The 17668-nt window shown below is 41.4% G+C and overlaps 1 protein-coding gene across 3 annotated transcripts in view; it reads right to left on the bottom strand.

Moving 5' to 3' along the window:
• Window positions 1–17668, bottom strand: part of LYPD6B (LY6/PLAUR domain containing 6B) — a 155524-nt gene that overhangs the window by 52237 nt on the left and 85619 nt on the right. For 2 of the 3 annotated variants that reach the window (XM_074336034.1, XM_074336047.1), the window contains one exon: window positions 4733–4811. The exons of the other annotated variant lie outside the window; for it this stretch is intronic. The gene's annotated coding sequence lies outside the window, so the exon portion shown is untranslated. The remainder of the gene's footprint in view (window positions 1–4732; window positions 4812–17668) is intronic. 3 annotated transcript variants of the gene reach the window in all.

Below are 17668 nucleotides of genomic sequence, written 5' to 3'. Positions count from 1 at the left end.
ACAGCAACCAAGACTCAACTATAACAGGAGGGCACACACAACCCACACAAGGGACATATATAGAGCACCCGGCTCAGGTGACAAGGGAAACTGTACCACTGGGTCCCACAGGACACCTACTACATAAGGCCATTCTACTAATACCAGGAGAATAGGAGCCCTACCTAATACAAAGAAACAAACACAGAGAGACAGACAAAATGGGGAGATGAAGAAACATGTCCCAAATGAAAGAACAGAACAAAGTTTCAGAAAAAGAACTAAACTAAATGGAGATAAGTAATCTACCAGATGCAGAGTTCAAAACACTGGCTGTAAAGATGATCAGTGATCCCACTGAGAACTTCAACAAAGAGACAGAAAACATAAAAATGGAAATAGAAAACATGAAAAAAAAAAAAAAAAGAAACCCAGTCAGAAATGAAGACTACAATAACTGAAATGAAGAATACATTAGAGGGAATCAACAGTAGATTAGGTAAAACAGAGGATCAAACCAGCAATTTAAAAGATAAGGTAGTAGAAAAACACCCAATCAGACATACTCCGGTCAGCACAGTACCTTCCAGGTCCATTTATGCTGCCACAAATGGCAAGAACCCATTCCCTTCCCTGACCAAGCAATATTTCATTGTATATATGTATCACCTCCACTTTACCCATTCATCCATTGACGGACACCCAGGCTGCCACCACATCTTGGCCATTGTAAACAATCGGAACAGAAAAAAGAAAAAAGCATGCAAAAAAATGAGGACAGTTTAAGGGCCTGTGGAACAACATCAAGTGTACCACTGTAGTTCGCATCACAGAGGTACCAGAAGGAGGAAAGAGAGCAAGGAATTGAAAACCTGTTTGAAGAAATAATGACAGGAAACTTCCCTAACCTGGCAAAGGAAACAGACATACATGCCCAAGAGCACAGAGTCCTAAACAAGATGAACCAAAAGAGGCCCACACAAAGATACATCATTAATTAAAATGCCAAAGGTTAAGGACAAGGAGAGAATCTTAAAAGCAGCAAGAGAAAAGCGGTTAGTTACCAACAAGGGAGGTCCCATAAGACTGTCAGCTGATTTCTCAACAGAAACTTTGCAGGCCAGAGGAATTTGCAGGAAATATTCAAAGTGATGAAAAGCAAGCACCTATAACCAAGATTACTCTGCCCAGCAAGGCTATCATTTAAAATTGAAAGACAGATAAAGAGCTTCCCAGACATAAGAAAAGCTGAAGGAGTTCATCACCACCAACCGGTATTATAAGAAATGTTAGAGGGACTTCTTTAAGATGAAAAAAAAAATCAAAAGTATGAATAAAATGGCAATAACTACACATCTTTCAACGATTCATTTAAATGTAAATGTATTAAATACTCCAATCAAACAACAGGGTGGCTGAATGGATAAGAAAATAAGACCCTTACATATGCTGCCCACCAGAGACTCACTTCAGATTGAAAGACACACACAGACTGAAAGTAAAGGGATGGTAAAAATATTTCATGAACACAGAAAGAAAAAGAAAATCTGGAGTGGCAATACTTATACCATACAAAATAGACTTTGAAACAAAGGCTACAACAAGAGACAAAGAAGGACCCAGTAATCCCACTTCAGGGTATTTATCTGAAGAAACTAAAAACACTACTTTGAGGAAACGTGTGCATCCATATGTTCATTGCATCATTGTTTACAATGGCCAAGATGTGGCGGCAGCCTGGGTGTCCGTCAATGGATGAATGGATAAAGTGGAGGTGATACATATGTACAATGGAATATTGCTTGGTCAGGGAAGGGAATGAGTTCTTGCCATCTGTGGGTGGCATGGATGGACATGGAGGGTACTGCGCTGACTGGAGTATGTCAGAAAGAGAAAGACAGATGCAATGTGATTTAGCTTATAGGTAGAATCTAAAGAACAACATAAAAAAACAAGCAAAGTGGAAACAGACTCACAGATACAGAGAACATTTTGATGGTTGACAGATGGAAGGGGAGTTGAAGAGCTGGGTGAAAATGGGAAGGGCTTAAGGTGTACAAATTGGTTGTTACACAGTAATCATGGGGATGTAGGGTACAGCATAAAGAATATAGTCAATAATATTGTAATAACTCTGTATGGTATCTTATAGGTACTAGACTTATCAGGGTGATAGATGGGAGAGGTCTGGGGGAAAGAGGAAAAGGTATAGGGATTAAGAAGTACAAACTGGTAGTTACAAAATAGTCATGGCGATGTAAAGCATAGAGATTATAGCCAATAATATGGTAATAATTATATATAGTGCCAAATGAGTTCTAGACTAGTCAGGGGAATCACTTCTTAAATTACATAAGTGTCTAACTGCTATGCTATATACCTGAAATTAATATAAAATAATATTAATGTCAAGTATAACAGAAAAAATTTTAAAGTTGGGAAAAGGGTGAAGGGGAATAACAGGTTAAAATTGCCAGTTATAAAACAAATATATCATTGTGATGTAATGTACAGCACAGGGAATATTGTCAATACATAATATTGTGATAGCATTGTACAGTGTCAGATGGTTGCTGGACTTATCATGGTGATCACTTCTTTAAGTATATAAATGTTGAATAACTACAGTGTACACCTTAAACTAATATAATATTGTATGTTAGCTATATTTTAACAAAGTCTTTTAAAAATGTCAATGATAGGTAGTTAGAGGGCAAAGGGCATGTGAGCAGGGACAAGTGTGAAAGTCAAGTGGAATGCCAGCCATAAATATCTGCATGTGGGATGAGGCTTCAGCATGCGGACCCCATTCTGTGCTGTTCAGTCAGTTACATTCCCCCTTCTGCCACCTTTTAGCCTGGCTGTCTAACTTTAGGCAATTTACCTAATCTCTTCCAACCCCAGTCTCCTCAAATGTAAATGGTGGATATTAATAGGACTTTCCTCATAAGGATGTTATGCAGATTAAGAGAGAATAATGCAAATAAAATGCTTAGTCTACTGTCCAGCAGAAAATTGGAGCCAATAATTGTTAGTTGTCCTGATGGTGGCAATAGAGATGGTTAATATTAGAGTTGTTATTTTTTACTATCATTGTGATCATTATTATTATTATCATTGATGATGATGATGTTCTTACCACTATGTTTAACACTGTAAGTAAAAATGCTTTAAGTTTCCTTGCTTTGGAAGATCACCTAATGCTCTCTATATGTCTTATTCCTGGACCATCACTCGTCTAAACTCCATATTCTTCGAGTTTATTAATAGCAGACTCTTAAGTTGAAGTAACAGCTCACACACTACCCAATATCTCCTGGGGGAACCAGTCACAATAGTATACAGATTCCTAGTTGTTTTCTTGGGCCTCATTTGGGTAGTACAACATCATCCTTTAAAAAGGGCAAGAAGTAAAGCATCTTAGTAGGTAGTCTATGGACTTCTACTTTGTATTTAAAACATATAATTAACATTAATAAACATGGGTGCTATCCTGTTTCCCCGAAAATAAGACCTAGCTGGACCATCAGCTCTAATGCATCTTTTGGAGCAAAAATTAATGTAAGACCCGGTGTTATATAGGACACGGTATTATATTATATTATATTATATTATATTATATTATATTATATTAATTATATTATATTATATTATATTATATTATATTATATTATATTATATTATATTATATTATACCAGGTCTTATAGCAAGATAAGACCGGGTCTTATATCAATTTTTGCTCTAAAAGACACATTAGAGCTGATGGTCTAGCTAGGTCTTATTTTGGGGGAAACACGATAGTAATTCAATCTGCTCTTTAGACAAGAAACAGGAAGGTAAACATGGCCCTGGCCCCATCCCCTCACAATCTCAGACAACTTCCCTTAAAGGCTCCTGGCTCCTCCTACAGATTCAAGGTGGGAGGTCTGTTTGCAAGGCAGAGGGCCTCTTGGCTGGAAGCTGAGAGCCCACACCAGGGAGATTACTCAGCAGACCAGTCGCAGGTCCCCAAACCCTCAAAAAGACATTCTTTGGTCTTGGCAGCCTGACCTCAGAAAAACAAACCTCAGATTCAGTTTTTTCACTGGGAAAAGGGAGATAGGCCTAACAGCTGAACCTGAGTAGCCTGAGTATTAAGGCTGACACCTAAACCAAAAGGGGAAAATGAAGTAAAAAGCAGTCATCAGTAGAACACAACTCTAAGTGGGCCCATTTCAATGCTGTCGCCTCTTTTCTGTTAGAGTTAACATTCTCATACCATTTTGGATCAGGAAATATTTTCTAATCCTCACCATTTAAATGTCCTATAATTACGAATGCTCAATAGTCAGTGCATACACTCACTAAGTAGAGTTAGCAATATATTTAATATTTCACTTGACATGGGCACTTTTGAGCATTGCTCCTACTCTCCCCACATATTCCTACCCCCCTGACTGAGACGACTGCTCTGGAAGATTCTCTTTTAATTGACCAAATTAGTGTATTATGTGGGAAGCAGAGAAATCGATGATCCACTGACCATTCCGTGGGCAGTGGAAATGTAACTAAAGCCAAAGCCAGGCTTCCAAATGGCAGGACTGCACTGAGCAGCAAAGGGTTGGGATGGGATAGAAAACCTGGCACACCACCAAGGAGATGGACTACAGATAGAGTCCCAAGAGGTTCAAGACTGCACGTGGATCCCTGACAACCTAATCCAGAGCTTCCAAATGAAAGCCAAGGGTTGTTCGTAATCATCTCGATTCTTACCTTAAGAGAAAGAGCGCAGCTGTCAGGCTCCTCTCTCCAGCAGTGAAGAGGTCTGCGCCCAAACGAAGGAACCACCAGCCTACCACAGGTAAAAAAAAAATAAAAAATAAAAATAAGGTAAGAGCTACTGTCTGATGATGAGTTACATTCCTGAACAACTGGAATGTTTTCTCATAAATGGCAGGTCTCCGACCGATGTTTGAAGACCTCTCAGAACAGAACAGCAGCAATATAAACAACTGAACAATATCAAATGCTTGATATCCTGGGAATCAAATCCCTGTTGAGGTTCCAGAAAGAGTGAGTTAACATTTTATTAACCTATGCCTGGGTCCCGTCTAATTGGGAATGGTAATAATTGGTGGAATCATACACCTCATCACATTCCTTCACAAAAATGGCTGTTTACCAAGAAAGGAGCTGGCAGAAATTTGTATTACACTGACATGTCTCAGGGTATGTTGGCAGGTCAGCATATTCACACATTCAACACATCCATACACAATGCAGGCTCTATGCTGTTTAACCAGCCCTGCTTTGGAAGACTGCCCTGCCAGCTGAGGAAATCATGACAACATGAGACTGAACCTAGATGAGGAGGTGGGAGGGAACTGGAAACGTTTTCTACATGCACTCAGATAAGCAAATAGAGAAGACAAATAACAATTCGGCCCAATTTTTAAAAATTCTAATATATATTTATATCCCTATCTGTGATAGTTAATTTTATGTGTTTAATCAACTTGGCTGGGCTATGGTACCCTGTTGTTTGGTCAAACATATGTAGATATTGCTGTAAAGACATTTTTTTAGATGCGATTAACATTTTTTTTTAATTTATTGGGGTGACAATTGTTAGTAAAATTACATAGATTTCAGGTGTACAATTCTGTATTACATCATCTATAATCCCATTGTGTGTTCACCACCCAGAGTCAGTTCTCCTTCCATCACCATATATTTGATCCCCCTTACCCTCATCTCCCACCCCCCACCCCCCTTACCCTCTGGTAAGCACTAAACTATTGTCTGTATCTATGAGTTTCTGTTTCTCATTTGTTTGTCTTATTCTTTTGTTGTTTTTGGTTTATATACCACATATCAGTGAAATCACATGGTTCTCTGCTTTTTCTGTCGGACTTATTTTGCTCAGCATTATACTCAAGATCCATCCATGTTGTCACAAATGTTCCTATATCATCTTTTCTTACCGCTGAATAGTGTTCCATTGTGTATATATACCACAACTTCTTTATCCATGTATCTATCAGGCGATTAACATTTAAATTAGTAGACTTTGAGTAAAGCAAATTGTCCTCTGTAATGTGGGTGGGGCCTCATCCAAGTTGAGGACTTAAGAGAAAAGTCTGAGTTCCCTCCTGGGTCTCCAGCCTGCTGGCCTGCCCTACAGATTTCAAACCTGTGAGCTTCCATACTCATGTAAGTAAATTCTTTACAATAAACCTCTCTCTCTCTCTCTCAGTGTATATACACACACACACATACATACATCCCAACTAATACACCATCTAATGTCAAAAAAGGGTGAGTTGATTTATAAAATATGTGAATACTACCGTGTTTCCCCAAAAATAAGACTTAGCTGGACCATCAGGTCTAACGCGTCTTTTGGAGCAAAAATTAATATAAGACCCAATATTATATTATATTATACCCAGTCTTATAGTATAGTAAAATAAGACCAGGTCTTATATTAAGTTTTGCTCCAAAAGATGCATTAGAGCTGCTTGTCCAGCTAGGTCTTATTTTCGGGGAAACATGGTACATAAAGAAGACAACATAAAAAAAGAGACTATAAGAGCATGGGGAAAAGTTAGTCCACAGAAATGTATGTTGTAAAGTAAACTATTACTTGATGTGGTTCATAAATTGGATTCTGAGTATCCTTGTGGCCAAAGCAAAGAAGAAAACAGACAGATGACAATCATATTGACTCTTCAAATAAAATAAAATGTACACACTTCTCAACAGTGCTAGCTTTTTCTTGTCATTGAGACATTTCTCCCAAGATGTTAACCTTCCCTGCCTTGGGTAAATTCTTAAAGTATCTTTATCATCCACATTGGAGGGTCAGGAGGGAAAGTAATAATTAATAGTGCTTCTAAGTGTACACGGTAGGGAGTCTACTATAGCGCTTTTCACTGCTTCCCTCAGTGTGATGTAAGAGGCCAAAGCACAACTCACTGAAATGATTTAGGAAGGCCAAGATGGCACCCAAGCACACAACAGTCAGATCATCTAGCTTGGTCCAGGGATACAAATAAGAATTTTTGGAAGAATTAATGGACGCCATATCCTTTGAGCTATTTCCCAGAAATATTATTACTCCTAACAAAAAGCCAGGTGGCATTGGCGCTACGACTATCTGAGGTGGTGGTCTCTGGCAACAGCCTAGAATAAAAATTTTCTCTATTGCAGATTGGGAGCAGATCTACAGAAAAAAAGCCCTCAGAAGGTTTATAATATATGTCTAAGAAATATAAGGTTTAATTATATATTTTTGCATTTGTAGAAGTCTTATATATCCTTCTGCATTGCAGTCATTTTTTTAAACTTTTTTTATTACGGTAAAATAAACATAACATAAAATTTACCATTTAACATTTTAACTGTACAGTTAAGAGGCATTAAGTACATCCACAATGTTGTGCAACTACCAACACTATCTATTTCTAAGACTTTTTCACCATCTCAAACAATCTCTGTACCCATTACACAGTAAGTTCCATTACCCCCGCCCCAGGCGCTGATAATCACTATTCTACTTTCTGTCTTCTCTATGACTTTGCTTATTCAAAGTACCTCATAAATGGAATCGTACATGTCCTTTTGTGTCTGTCTTTCACTTAACATAATGTTTTCAAGGTTCATCCTTGTTGTACCATGTATCAGAATTCCACACGTTATGCCTGAATAACATTCCATTGCAAGTATATACCACATTTTGTTTATCCTGAAATCAATTTTTATATAATTAATTCAATAATTATCAAATACTTACAATATGAAAAGCTTGATTTTCTTAAAATACTAAACTTTATGCCACGCACAGTGTATAAGAGGCAGAAGAGCCACTCCACAAGGAACCAATTAATTGTATAAATCCAAGTTTCAGAATCAGTAGCAGCAGCAAGAAAACAAAAGTCTTCTAAATACTTTTTCTTCCCTAAGGGGTAGGTAAATCTTCCCCACAATCTTAATTAATGTTCTTCATTTTTAAAGCTGAAGTAAGATTAGAATATCCCCACTCTGTAGCCAGCGTGCACTGGAACTCTTCATATCACGGTGCTTAAAGCTTACAATGTGTCATTCGTAACCCCTGACCCAGTGATAATGAGCTTCTATCAGAACAGCTGATGTCAAGACGTCAGAGAAACTGCACTACTGTGGAGCACTGCTTTCTAGCCCTGCAGATAAAATACCCCGACGAAATCAACTAGAAAAACATGTCTTCCCCTAATCTGCTTTCAAAGAAGTAACTAAATCCAAATGAGTTCCTTAGGGTGGGCTCTCATCCAATATGGCTACTGTCCCTATAAGAGAAACTTTAGACACAGACGTGTACAGAAGACACAAAGAGAAAACAGCCATCTGCAAGCCAAGGAGAGACACCTCAGAAGAAACCAACCCTGTGACATGTTGCTCTCAGACTTCCAGCCTCCGGAAGTATGAGAAATTTCTGTTGCTTAAACCACCTAGTCTGTGGTACTCGTCATGGCAGCTCTAAATCACTAATACCCTCTCTTTTTGCTTTCTCCTCTGAATTATCCGATTCACAGGAAGGAGTCTATGAAGATTTCAGGGACACTGTCTCCTCTCCTTCTCACAGTCCTTGCTGTCATTCATTTCCTTATCCCCAATCAGGGTAATCTAAATCCAAAGAAAGTGACTAGTAGGAACACCTCCCGGACACCCTGAAGACCCCTACTCCAAAACAGGGAGTCACTGCCCCAAGACCCCTGACCCCCATGTTACAGGAACTTTCTCTGTCTTTCCCAAATGCTCTGTGCGAACTAAAAGTCATCCTCAGAAGAGCGTCTTTGGGATGTTATTCCCAGGAATAGTGCCGTCATTTCTCATGCCTCCATATCCAGCACTGGCTCAGATGCCTTAACCAACCTCAGTTCCCTCTCTTCCTAAAAAGAAAAGGCAGGACTGCAGACCAAAGTGCCCTGCACATGACACAAGTGAGTCCAAAACAAGAGATTACTGGGGACAAAAGGATTTCCAGGTGCTTTAAGATTTGAGTCACAAGTAATGACTTTCTCCTTCACTGGAAAAGTCCAACCACGAGAGCTGAATGATGTCCTTTCTTAGTGCTGAGAGCCACCAACACCATAGTTTAATTTCCATCCTCTCCATAGATAACGTTTGGCATATAGCACAGGTGGCCATTAGGTCTGGCTCCAGAGGCTCTGGCTTGAAGGGAACTACGCTAGATTCAGAGGGGGACCAGAACAAGATGGACCGTTGGAGGTAAGTCACAAATGTCAGTGGTGGCACCAGGAATCACCCAGCCTGTCCTCGTGTCCCAGCGCCATTAGTCTCCTCAAACTCTCCCGTCCTGCTCAGGTTACCTCCCCAAAGCCAACACAAGCTTGGCACAGCTTTGCCTAGAGTAGACATATCTAGAAACCAATGTGAAATCTCCTATTATTAGAAGTAAAGACCTCAAGCACTCTTGGAGTCATCAAACAAGGCCCCTGGGTCCTCTCAAGGCTGCAGTGATCGGCGGGGTCTCTTGTCCAGGGCACATGCCAGCAGCAGGGGACCACTAACACTCCAGCTAACACTCACGCCTGCCAAGTCCCAGCCCACAGAAGAGAAAAGACAGCAGACTGACGCAATTAGCCAGGTGCATGGGAACTTGTCAAGTCATTTAGATAACACATTACTTGAATTCATTCAGTTTGCATTACCGGAGGGTGATTGTGCTTCCACACCCTGCTGAATCTGGGGGCTGCACAGCATTTTCCTTGCAAGGAAGAAAGAAAAAGAGGATGCTTTCTCAGCCTACAAATTTCAGGGCTCTGCTGTTAAATCAGCACGCATCATACATCAAGCCATAGGGTAATTTGACTTTAGGAATTAAGGGACACACCTGTTGACTGACTTTGTCACAGAATCTGAAACTCAGTGATGAGCTATGAAAAACTTCAAGTATCCAATGAATAAAATAATAAACTAAGGTTCCTTATCCAATTCAATCTTCCATATACCACTCACCAATTGATTACGTATTAGCCTTGCTAATATTTTGTTTCAGTATATTGAGCTGTGAGCATCTCAAGAGTCTATGTGGAATCTTATTATTTTGGGGGTGGGGGTGGGGGTTTCAAATGATCTTTAATTGAAATATTTGCCTTTGTAGTTCTGAACTAGCTGGGTATCCACCACTGATGATGTCACCTATGATGTCATGAGGGTGGCAGCCATCAGCATTGCAGCCCACAGACTGGGCTGTCCCCAAGACCGCTTTAATGGTTCCAGAGGTTCTCTAGCTAAAGACCGGTGCTCCATCTGTCGGGTATCGCTGACAAGCTCATCAACAGTGATATTTCCACTGTGCTGAGTGGTGTTTTTGCTTCTTGCTGTCTCTTGGTGGTTCTTTGAGAGCCCTGCATAGTGTTGGGCACAAAACAGAAACTCAGTTAAGACTCAACTACTGATTGCTTCTTGCTTGTGAAATAGTTTCCCCTGTAGGGAAGCAAATCCACTCTACCTGCCTCATTGAATCAACAACAGAACTCCCTCCTCACCCTCACACCCTCACCAAATGAACTCCAGCAACACGGTCCTTAACATAAAGGGCCAGGGTGAGTGAGTCCCGTGAATCATACAAAACAACCAAGTTACAGATGGAGCTTCAAGGTTTGTCAATTCTTGTCTTCTGTTTTAAAATCTGAGCATATCTATATGTTTCCTAGGACTGACGTAACAAATTACCACAAATTTCGTGGCTTAAAACAACCTAAATTTATTTTCTCAGAGTTCTGAAGGCCTGAAGTCAAAAACCAACTTGTCGAAGGGTTGATGCCTTCTGGTAGCTCTGAGAGACGCCTGTCTCCTCCTAGTTGCTGGTGGCTGCTGGCCATCCGTGGCATTCCTTGGCTTATAGCTACATAATGCCAATCTCTGCCTCTGTCTTCACATGTCCTTCCCCTCGTGTCTCTGTGTCACATCTCCCTCTCCTTTCTCTTGTAAGGACAACAGAGATGGGCCCTGGGGACCACCCTAAATCCAAAATGAGCTCATCCTGAGATCCTTAATTTAACATCGGCAAAGACCCTACTTCCACATCAGGTCACGTTCACAGGCACTGGGGGTTAGGACTTCGATATTTCTAGTTTGGGGGATACTACTCCACTACAATATCCAAAACCAGAACACATCCTCTCTACCACAAAAACATTCCCTCTTCCCAATGCTCTTCTTCATATTAATAGATTCATTTTCTAGTCAGGACGCAGGTTCAGCTACTTGCGTTGTCATCAAGGGCTCTCACCCTCTTACTCCCCAATTCCAGTCAGCTCCATAATCCACAGTAATGAAATACAGTTGGATCACTTCTCCAAAACTGCTCATGCCCGTCCCCTCTCTTCCATGCCGGCTGCCTGGCCACCCTGGCCCTAGCTTGGATCATCTGTCTTGGACCAGGTCATGACCTCTTCCTACCTTCTCTTCCAGGTTCCTTTACGGACCATAACACCTGTTGCTACTTTAAATAGAGCCCAACTGTGCCACATGCCTGCCCACAAACTTTCAGTGACAAATGAAACTCAGTCGTTTTACCAGGTCTGACAATTAAGTTCGTGAACTTGTTGCAATGATGTTGTTAACTTTTTTTATATCAGAGGGATTATTCATTATGAATTTGTACCAATTGGACAAACAGTTAACCAAGGTTACTATTTGGAAGTGCTGAAAAGGCTGCGTGAAAAAGATGACCTGAAATTTTTGCCAACAATTCATGGCTCTTGCATCAGGGACAATGCACCAGCTCACACCACACTGTCTGTGACGGAGTTTTCAGCCAGTAAACAAATAACTGTATTGGCACACCCTCCCTACTTACCTGATCTTTCCCTCAATGAGTTCTTTCTTTACCCAAAGATAAAGGAAATATTGAAAGGAAGACATTTTGATGACATTCAGGACATCGAGGGTAATATGACAACAGCTCTGATCGCCATTCCAGAAAAAGTTCCAAAATTGCTTTGAAGGGTGGACTAGGTGCTGGCATCAGTGCATAGCTTCCCAAGGGGAGTGCTTGGAAGGTGACCATAGTTGATATTCAGCAATGAGGTGTGTAGCACTTTTTCTAGGATGAGTTCGCGAACTTAATTGTAAAACCTCATATAGCCTAGTATCTGGGTCCACTAGAATGAGTCCCAAACCCCTCTCCCAGCCTTAATTTCCACTGCCCCCTTCCATTTGGTCCAGGCTTTGATCAAAGTAAATTACTGACTGTTCTTACATAGCTTTTCAAAGGCTTCCAAGACTCTGAAGTCGGTCTGCTTAGGATTTATTCATTAATTCAACAAATTTCTATCTTGACTATTTCTCTTTGTCAATATCTCACACAGAACAGCCCAATTCAAAAGACAGCTCATCCATAAGTCTTTGTGCAGTTTCATCAACCACATTAGATTCCTCTTTCTTTTAATATTTGACAGCTTGCCAGACAGATAGGGCCTTCTTGTTCTCCCCTCCCGTCAGAGACTTGAGCGCTTGTCATCAACCTCATGACAGAATCTGGATGGAACTCTACTTTATTCCTGTGTGTCTCCATAGCCTAGCACAGTGCCTCGTGTATAACATGTGCTCTGAAATATCTGATTCAGTAAGACATATAGAGTAAGTGAAAAACACAGTCCTTGCCTGCACACAGCTTACATTTGGAGGCAGGGGAGGATACAATAAGCACACAGGTGAATAACAGTGACCCAGATCATAATACTGTGTCACAAGAGAAGCATAATTGGAATTCTGTGGGGAGCACAGAAAAGGACGCTCTTGAAAGGGGTGAAAGTTTCCTAGAGGAAGTAGAACTTCAGATAGATCTTGAGGGATAAAAAATATTTTAATGAGCAAAAATGGTGGGAAGTCAGGGAAGAGCACAAAATACAGAAAAAACAGCATCTGCAAACAACACAGAACCAAGTGACGGCACATGACATTTTCCAGGTTCCATGAAGAGCACAGTTCTCCGGCCCACTGACTGAGTGAATGACAAGTAATGAAGGCAGGGCTAAAAGGGAGGTCAGTGTCTCCAACGCCATGCCAAGGAATTCCAAGTTGACGCGGTAGGAGACGGGAGTCATGGAAGGCTTTCAGACAGGTGTGAAGGCTTTCAGACAGGTGTGAAGGCTTTCAGACAGGTGCACTGTCAGATGAGCCTTTCTGTGGTATCACAGAACCTAAACCTAGGTATGTATCAGAATCATCTGGAGAGATTCAAACTTGCTTAATATGGATAACAAAGTACAAATTTAGACCCAGAGCCTCTCCCCAGCCCTGCGTAGCAAGGCATCTAACCTGACAAAAGACCAGGGTTTCCTTCTTTAGAAAAATATAACATGAGGAATTTCTGGCTTCAAAGGTATCAGGCACCGTGGAGCAGTGGGATGAAATGTAAGATGGAACACTGGCCGATCAGCAATAATCTGCATATTGAATGGCCCAATCCTGTACGAGCAGCATCCAGCTAGAGAACACATCCCTTCTCCTTCCTCCATCCTCCTTCAGATCCACCTCACTCCTTCCTCCCCTGGGGAATTGGACAATTCTTCTCTAGAAAACCTATGCACCCAGAGAAACACCCATATATACTCACCATCCATTACCTATAGGCAAGCCCCACCTACTCACTGAATTTATAGCTAAGATCACCAAGGATCAGATATTTGAGGAAACCCTCCCACATGAAAAAGTGGAGCCAAACCAAACTGATAAAAAAGGAACTCAGAGACAATATGAAGATGAAGATTTTATGACAATCTAGGCACTACCATGGCCCAGAGAGATATTTAATTTGCCCAGTTGTTGTTGTTTTTTATGGAAAAATTCACATAAATATCCGTGTTTTTAACTTGTCTTGAAAAATCAAAAGATCTGGCAATTCCAGACGCATATGATAACCACATGTCTGAAGCCGAGAGCAAGAGCAAGAGAGAGATGGGTCTAGTATGTGTGAGCGAAGACATTCTTCTGAGCAGAAGATTCAGAGCTTTTACTGGATTCACAAAAGGGTCCATGACCCAAAAAGAGGTTAAGAGCCTCCAAACAGCCCCTCTTCCTTTCCCAACATTTTATCTTCCTCTAAGTGTTTTGCCCTCTGCTCTTCCCACATCTGTAGTTTGGTCAGGATCCAAATTTCACTCCTTTAATCTCTTTTTAGTCACTCTCTCCAGCCCTTAATCACCTTTATGGCTTTCTAAATTCCTCCAAGTTATCCAATCCAACTATGAAGTCCCCCATTTCTTTTCTCACACTTTGGAATTATTAAGCCAGAGTGCACCTAAAAGCTGTTAGAAGGAATGTCCAAGATTTGACATGTTAAATCAACTTCTCACACTCAGCTACCCAGTTTAGAAAGGAAAAATGCAGAGCACTCCAGGGAATGTGAGGAATTGCAATCTTGTGTATAGATATTCCCTATTATTCTGTGTGCATTGAAACTACACAGATCATTGGGTCAAGAGAGGTCTGCTCTTGCAGCCATCTTGAAATATCCTGAAGAAAAGAAGAATCAAAATTATTCACAGCTCAGAATACATGACTACTACCACCTCTGAGTTGATTAGAACATGAACACACACACACACACACACACACACACACACATTCTATGCATAAATTTATAATCAGCCAAGCCTGCTCTGCCCAGTCCCAAGGCTTCTGCAGTTACACGAAAGCATCAGACAATTTGCTCTGACTGGAGGTAATCACAATACATAAATAAATTCCTGTCAAATGAGAATACATTTAAATTCTTCTCAAAGATTTTCAAGAGACAGAAAAGCGTGTCCTTCAGAGAGACATTCTCCTGGGTTAATGAGTTGGATTATTCTGTTTATCACAAGCCAAAGGTAACTTGGTAGTTGGACTGATAAAAGTTCTTTCTCAAATTACTTCCCTGTGGGGGTTTCTCCTTTGTAATGTGTTTTGTTTTGAACATGCAGAGTTTTTGGCCACACAACTATCTCCAAAGCTCTTGGAAGCAGAGTAGGCACAGGGCCTCGAGCACCGTAAGGCTCAAAGAAAATGTGTGTTAGTGCTGTGAGGGAAAAAATGAGAGCCTGGGGTTGGCATCCTCTGGTATAGAGACCCTGGCCTAGGGCTGTGTGGGAGGGGCCCGTCACCTGACCATCTCCCAGCATTGCCATTTGTGGCATGGGAGCTCAGAAGGAGGCCTGTATTCTAGACTCAGTTCTAGAAATTTCTATGTGGGCATCTACAGTGTCTTGCCCTATCTGACAATGTTGCTAGGAAACCTCTTGCATGGGCCTTCCAAATGACCTCTAACCAGGTTATAACACTTCTCTACTTAAAGTCCTCCACCATTTTTCCATTGCTCCTCAGAGAAAGGTGAAACTCCTTTCATATAGCCTGGCCTGCCTTGGCCCGTCTTCCCTGGCCTTTCTGTTTCAGTTCACGGAGCCACTGTGCCTCGAATGCCTTCTCCAACCTGTCTCACTAGCTTAACTCCATCTAATAAAGGCTCTCAGAGCACTCAACTTTTCGTTCTCCTAGGAGCACTGAACACAGTTGCAAGTGCACATTTGCTAGTACGATTATGTGATTACTCTGTCGCCCACACTGGACTTTAAGCTCTGTGACAGAGAAGACCGTGTCTGTGTTTGTTCACCCACTGTATCACCACTGGCACAGACTTCATAAATATCAGGCGTCTGTACAGACGGAAATATGAACATACGATTGCAGTACCACGGTCTTCTTCCTCCCGGTATTCTCTTTCATTTCCACCTTTGGTGACGTGCTTCCTGTGCAGACAAGGTCCTCCGAAGCATGCATGGGACCTAGCTTTCTGAGCAGTCTTTGAGGGGTGGAAGATGCCAGCTTGAAGTGAGATAGAGCTGGCACCTCATGGGATATAGCTTTACCAAGGTGAAAAGGAGATGGGAGCGAGGCCAGCAGAAAAATCCACCCTCCTTTCTCTCTCCTATGAACAGCACTCCTGGAAAAGTACTGAGCCAAGTGAATATGTGTAAGCTGCTGAGAGACAGATATGGTTCTTCACATCTGGGGAAAGGCATCAGCCAGCACCATAAAGCAGCGTGTCTTCCCTTGTCCTGCTTCTCTTCCTCCGCATCTCACCATCCTGGGCTTGCATCTTTCAAATAATTGTTGGCACCTTAATCCTTCTCTCAGACCCCACTGTCTTGAACATCTAGGTTGATGTCCTGTGATGTTCCCTAAAGGGAGAAACTGCACCTAGAGCCCAAGCACATACTTTGAGAGGCGCTTCCCACTAAATGTCAGCTGAGTGAACGAAGCTATTGGAATATCTTGGCCTGACTGACAGAAGGGAGTTCACAGTCCCTCTAACCTAATTCTGCACTGGTCAGACCCCACCACCAGCAGTACCGATTGTAGTTCTGAGATAACCACTTTAAAACTGTGTTTCTCAAAATTTTTGAATGACGGACCTCTTAGAGAATATGATGAAAGCCCTGAACCCTCCTCCCAGAAAAATGCACATGTTCATCTATTTACTCTCAGTTTAGGGATTCTCCGAACCCTGAAGTCCATGGATTTCACATTAGGAAACACAGCTTTAGAGAAACAGACATAAAGAGGAACACACTCAACGGATAGTGACAAGAAGAGCAATGGGAGCCATGTTTCGTAAGGAGCAGGTGAAAGAATGACTAAATCTTAAAAAGAAAAAAAACAAAGATGGAGGATATGAATACTGGTGTATTTGAAGGCATGGCAACTGCAAGAGGAATTAGATGTTTGTTCCTGTTAGCATCTCCTCTTCGGAGGGTGATATCTCTGACTTCCCTGGATAGATATAGCCATCCCTCCTGTGTTCTTATAGTCCCATGAGTATTCTGCAATTTGAACACTAGGCCTTTATCCAAAGAACCAGCTAGGGGCTCCACTATGGCTTGAAATGCAACAAAAAGCAATGCTGGGAGGCCCCACGCCCATCCCTCTTTGCTTTGTAAAATCATTCTCAGTTCATGAGCCACAAGTAGCGGGTAGCTTTGGACCAGAGGCCATAGTGTGCCATCCCCTGCACTACACTGAAACCACTCATCAGTCCATCTCCTCCACCACACTACGAGCTCAAGTTATAACTTATTTCACCTTGGAGACCCAGTTCTCACACAGTTCTGGGTACACAGTCGAAGCCTAATATATACATGAAGAAATCCTGATACTCTTCCAAGACTGAGCTCGGGTGACACCTCCACAAAGCCTTCCATCACCCCCCACTTTGAACTGATCTTGCCTCATCTTGCAGGGTCCTCTGACTACTCTTAGGCACCTACATATGCCATGTATTGTGGTTGTCCACCAGCTGAAGTGACCTACAATGAGCAGCTTAGACAGAAAAACCAGAGAATTTATTTCTTGCCAATTTTCGGGATGGTTTTTCACTTTTGTATGTGAAATAAAAAATAACCATTCAGTATGGATTTCCATGAGCTAGCCTTTTAAGTCCTATCAAAAGTGGGGATGGCTCCAAGAAATTTGTTAAATATTCTTGTGCAGCTGTTCACATCTTAGCATTTAATTAGTTATAATTGAAACTGAAAAAAACAATTAAACTCTGTGGGTGTTACTGACTGCATCTCATGATGATTCTGACTTTACGCTCTTCCAAAAACAGACAACTGGTTGGAGATATCTGAGTTTAGAAGCTACTGAGATGGAAGCAAG

This window comes from Rhinolophus sinicus, linkage group LG01 (genome assembly GCF_036562045.2).
Source record: "Rhinolophus sinicus isolate RSC01 linkage group LG01, ASM3656204v1, whole genome shotgun sequence".
Lineage (NCBI taxonomy): Eukaryota > Metazoa > Chordata > Mammalia > Chiroptera > Rhinolophidae > Rhinolophus > Rhinolophus sinicus.
This window is presented reverse-complemented; position numbering and strand designations above follow the sequence as displayed.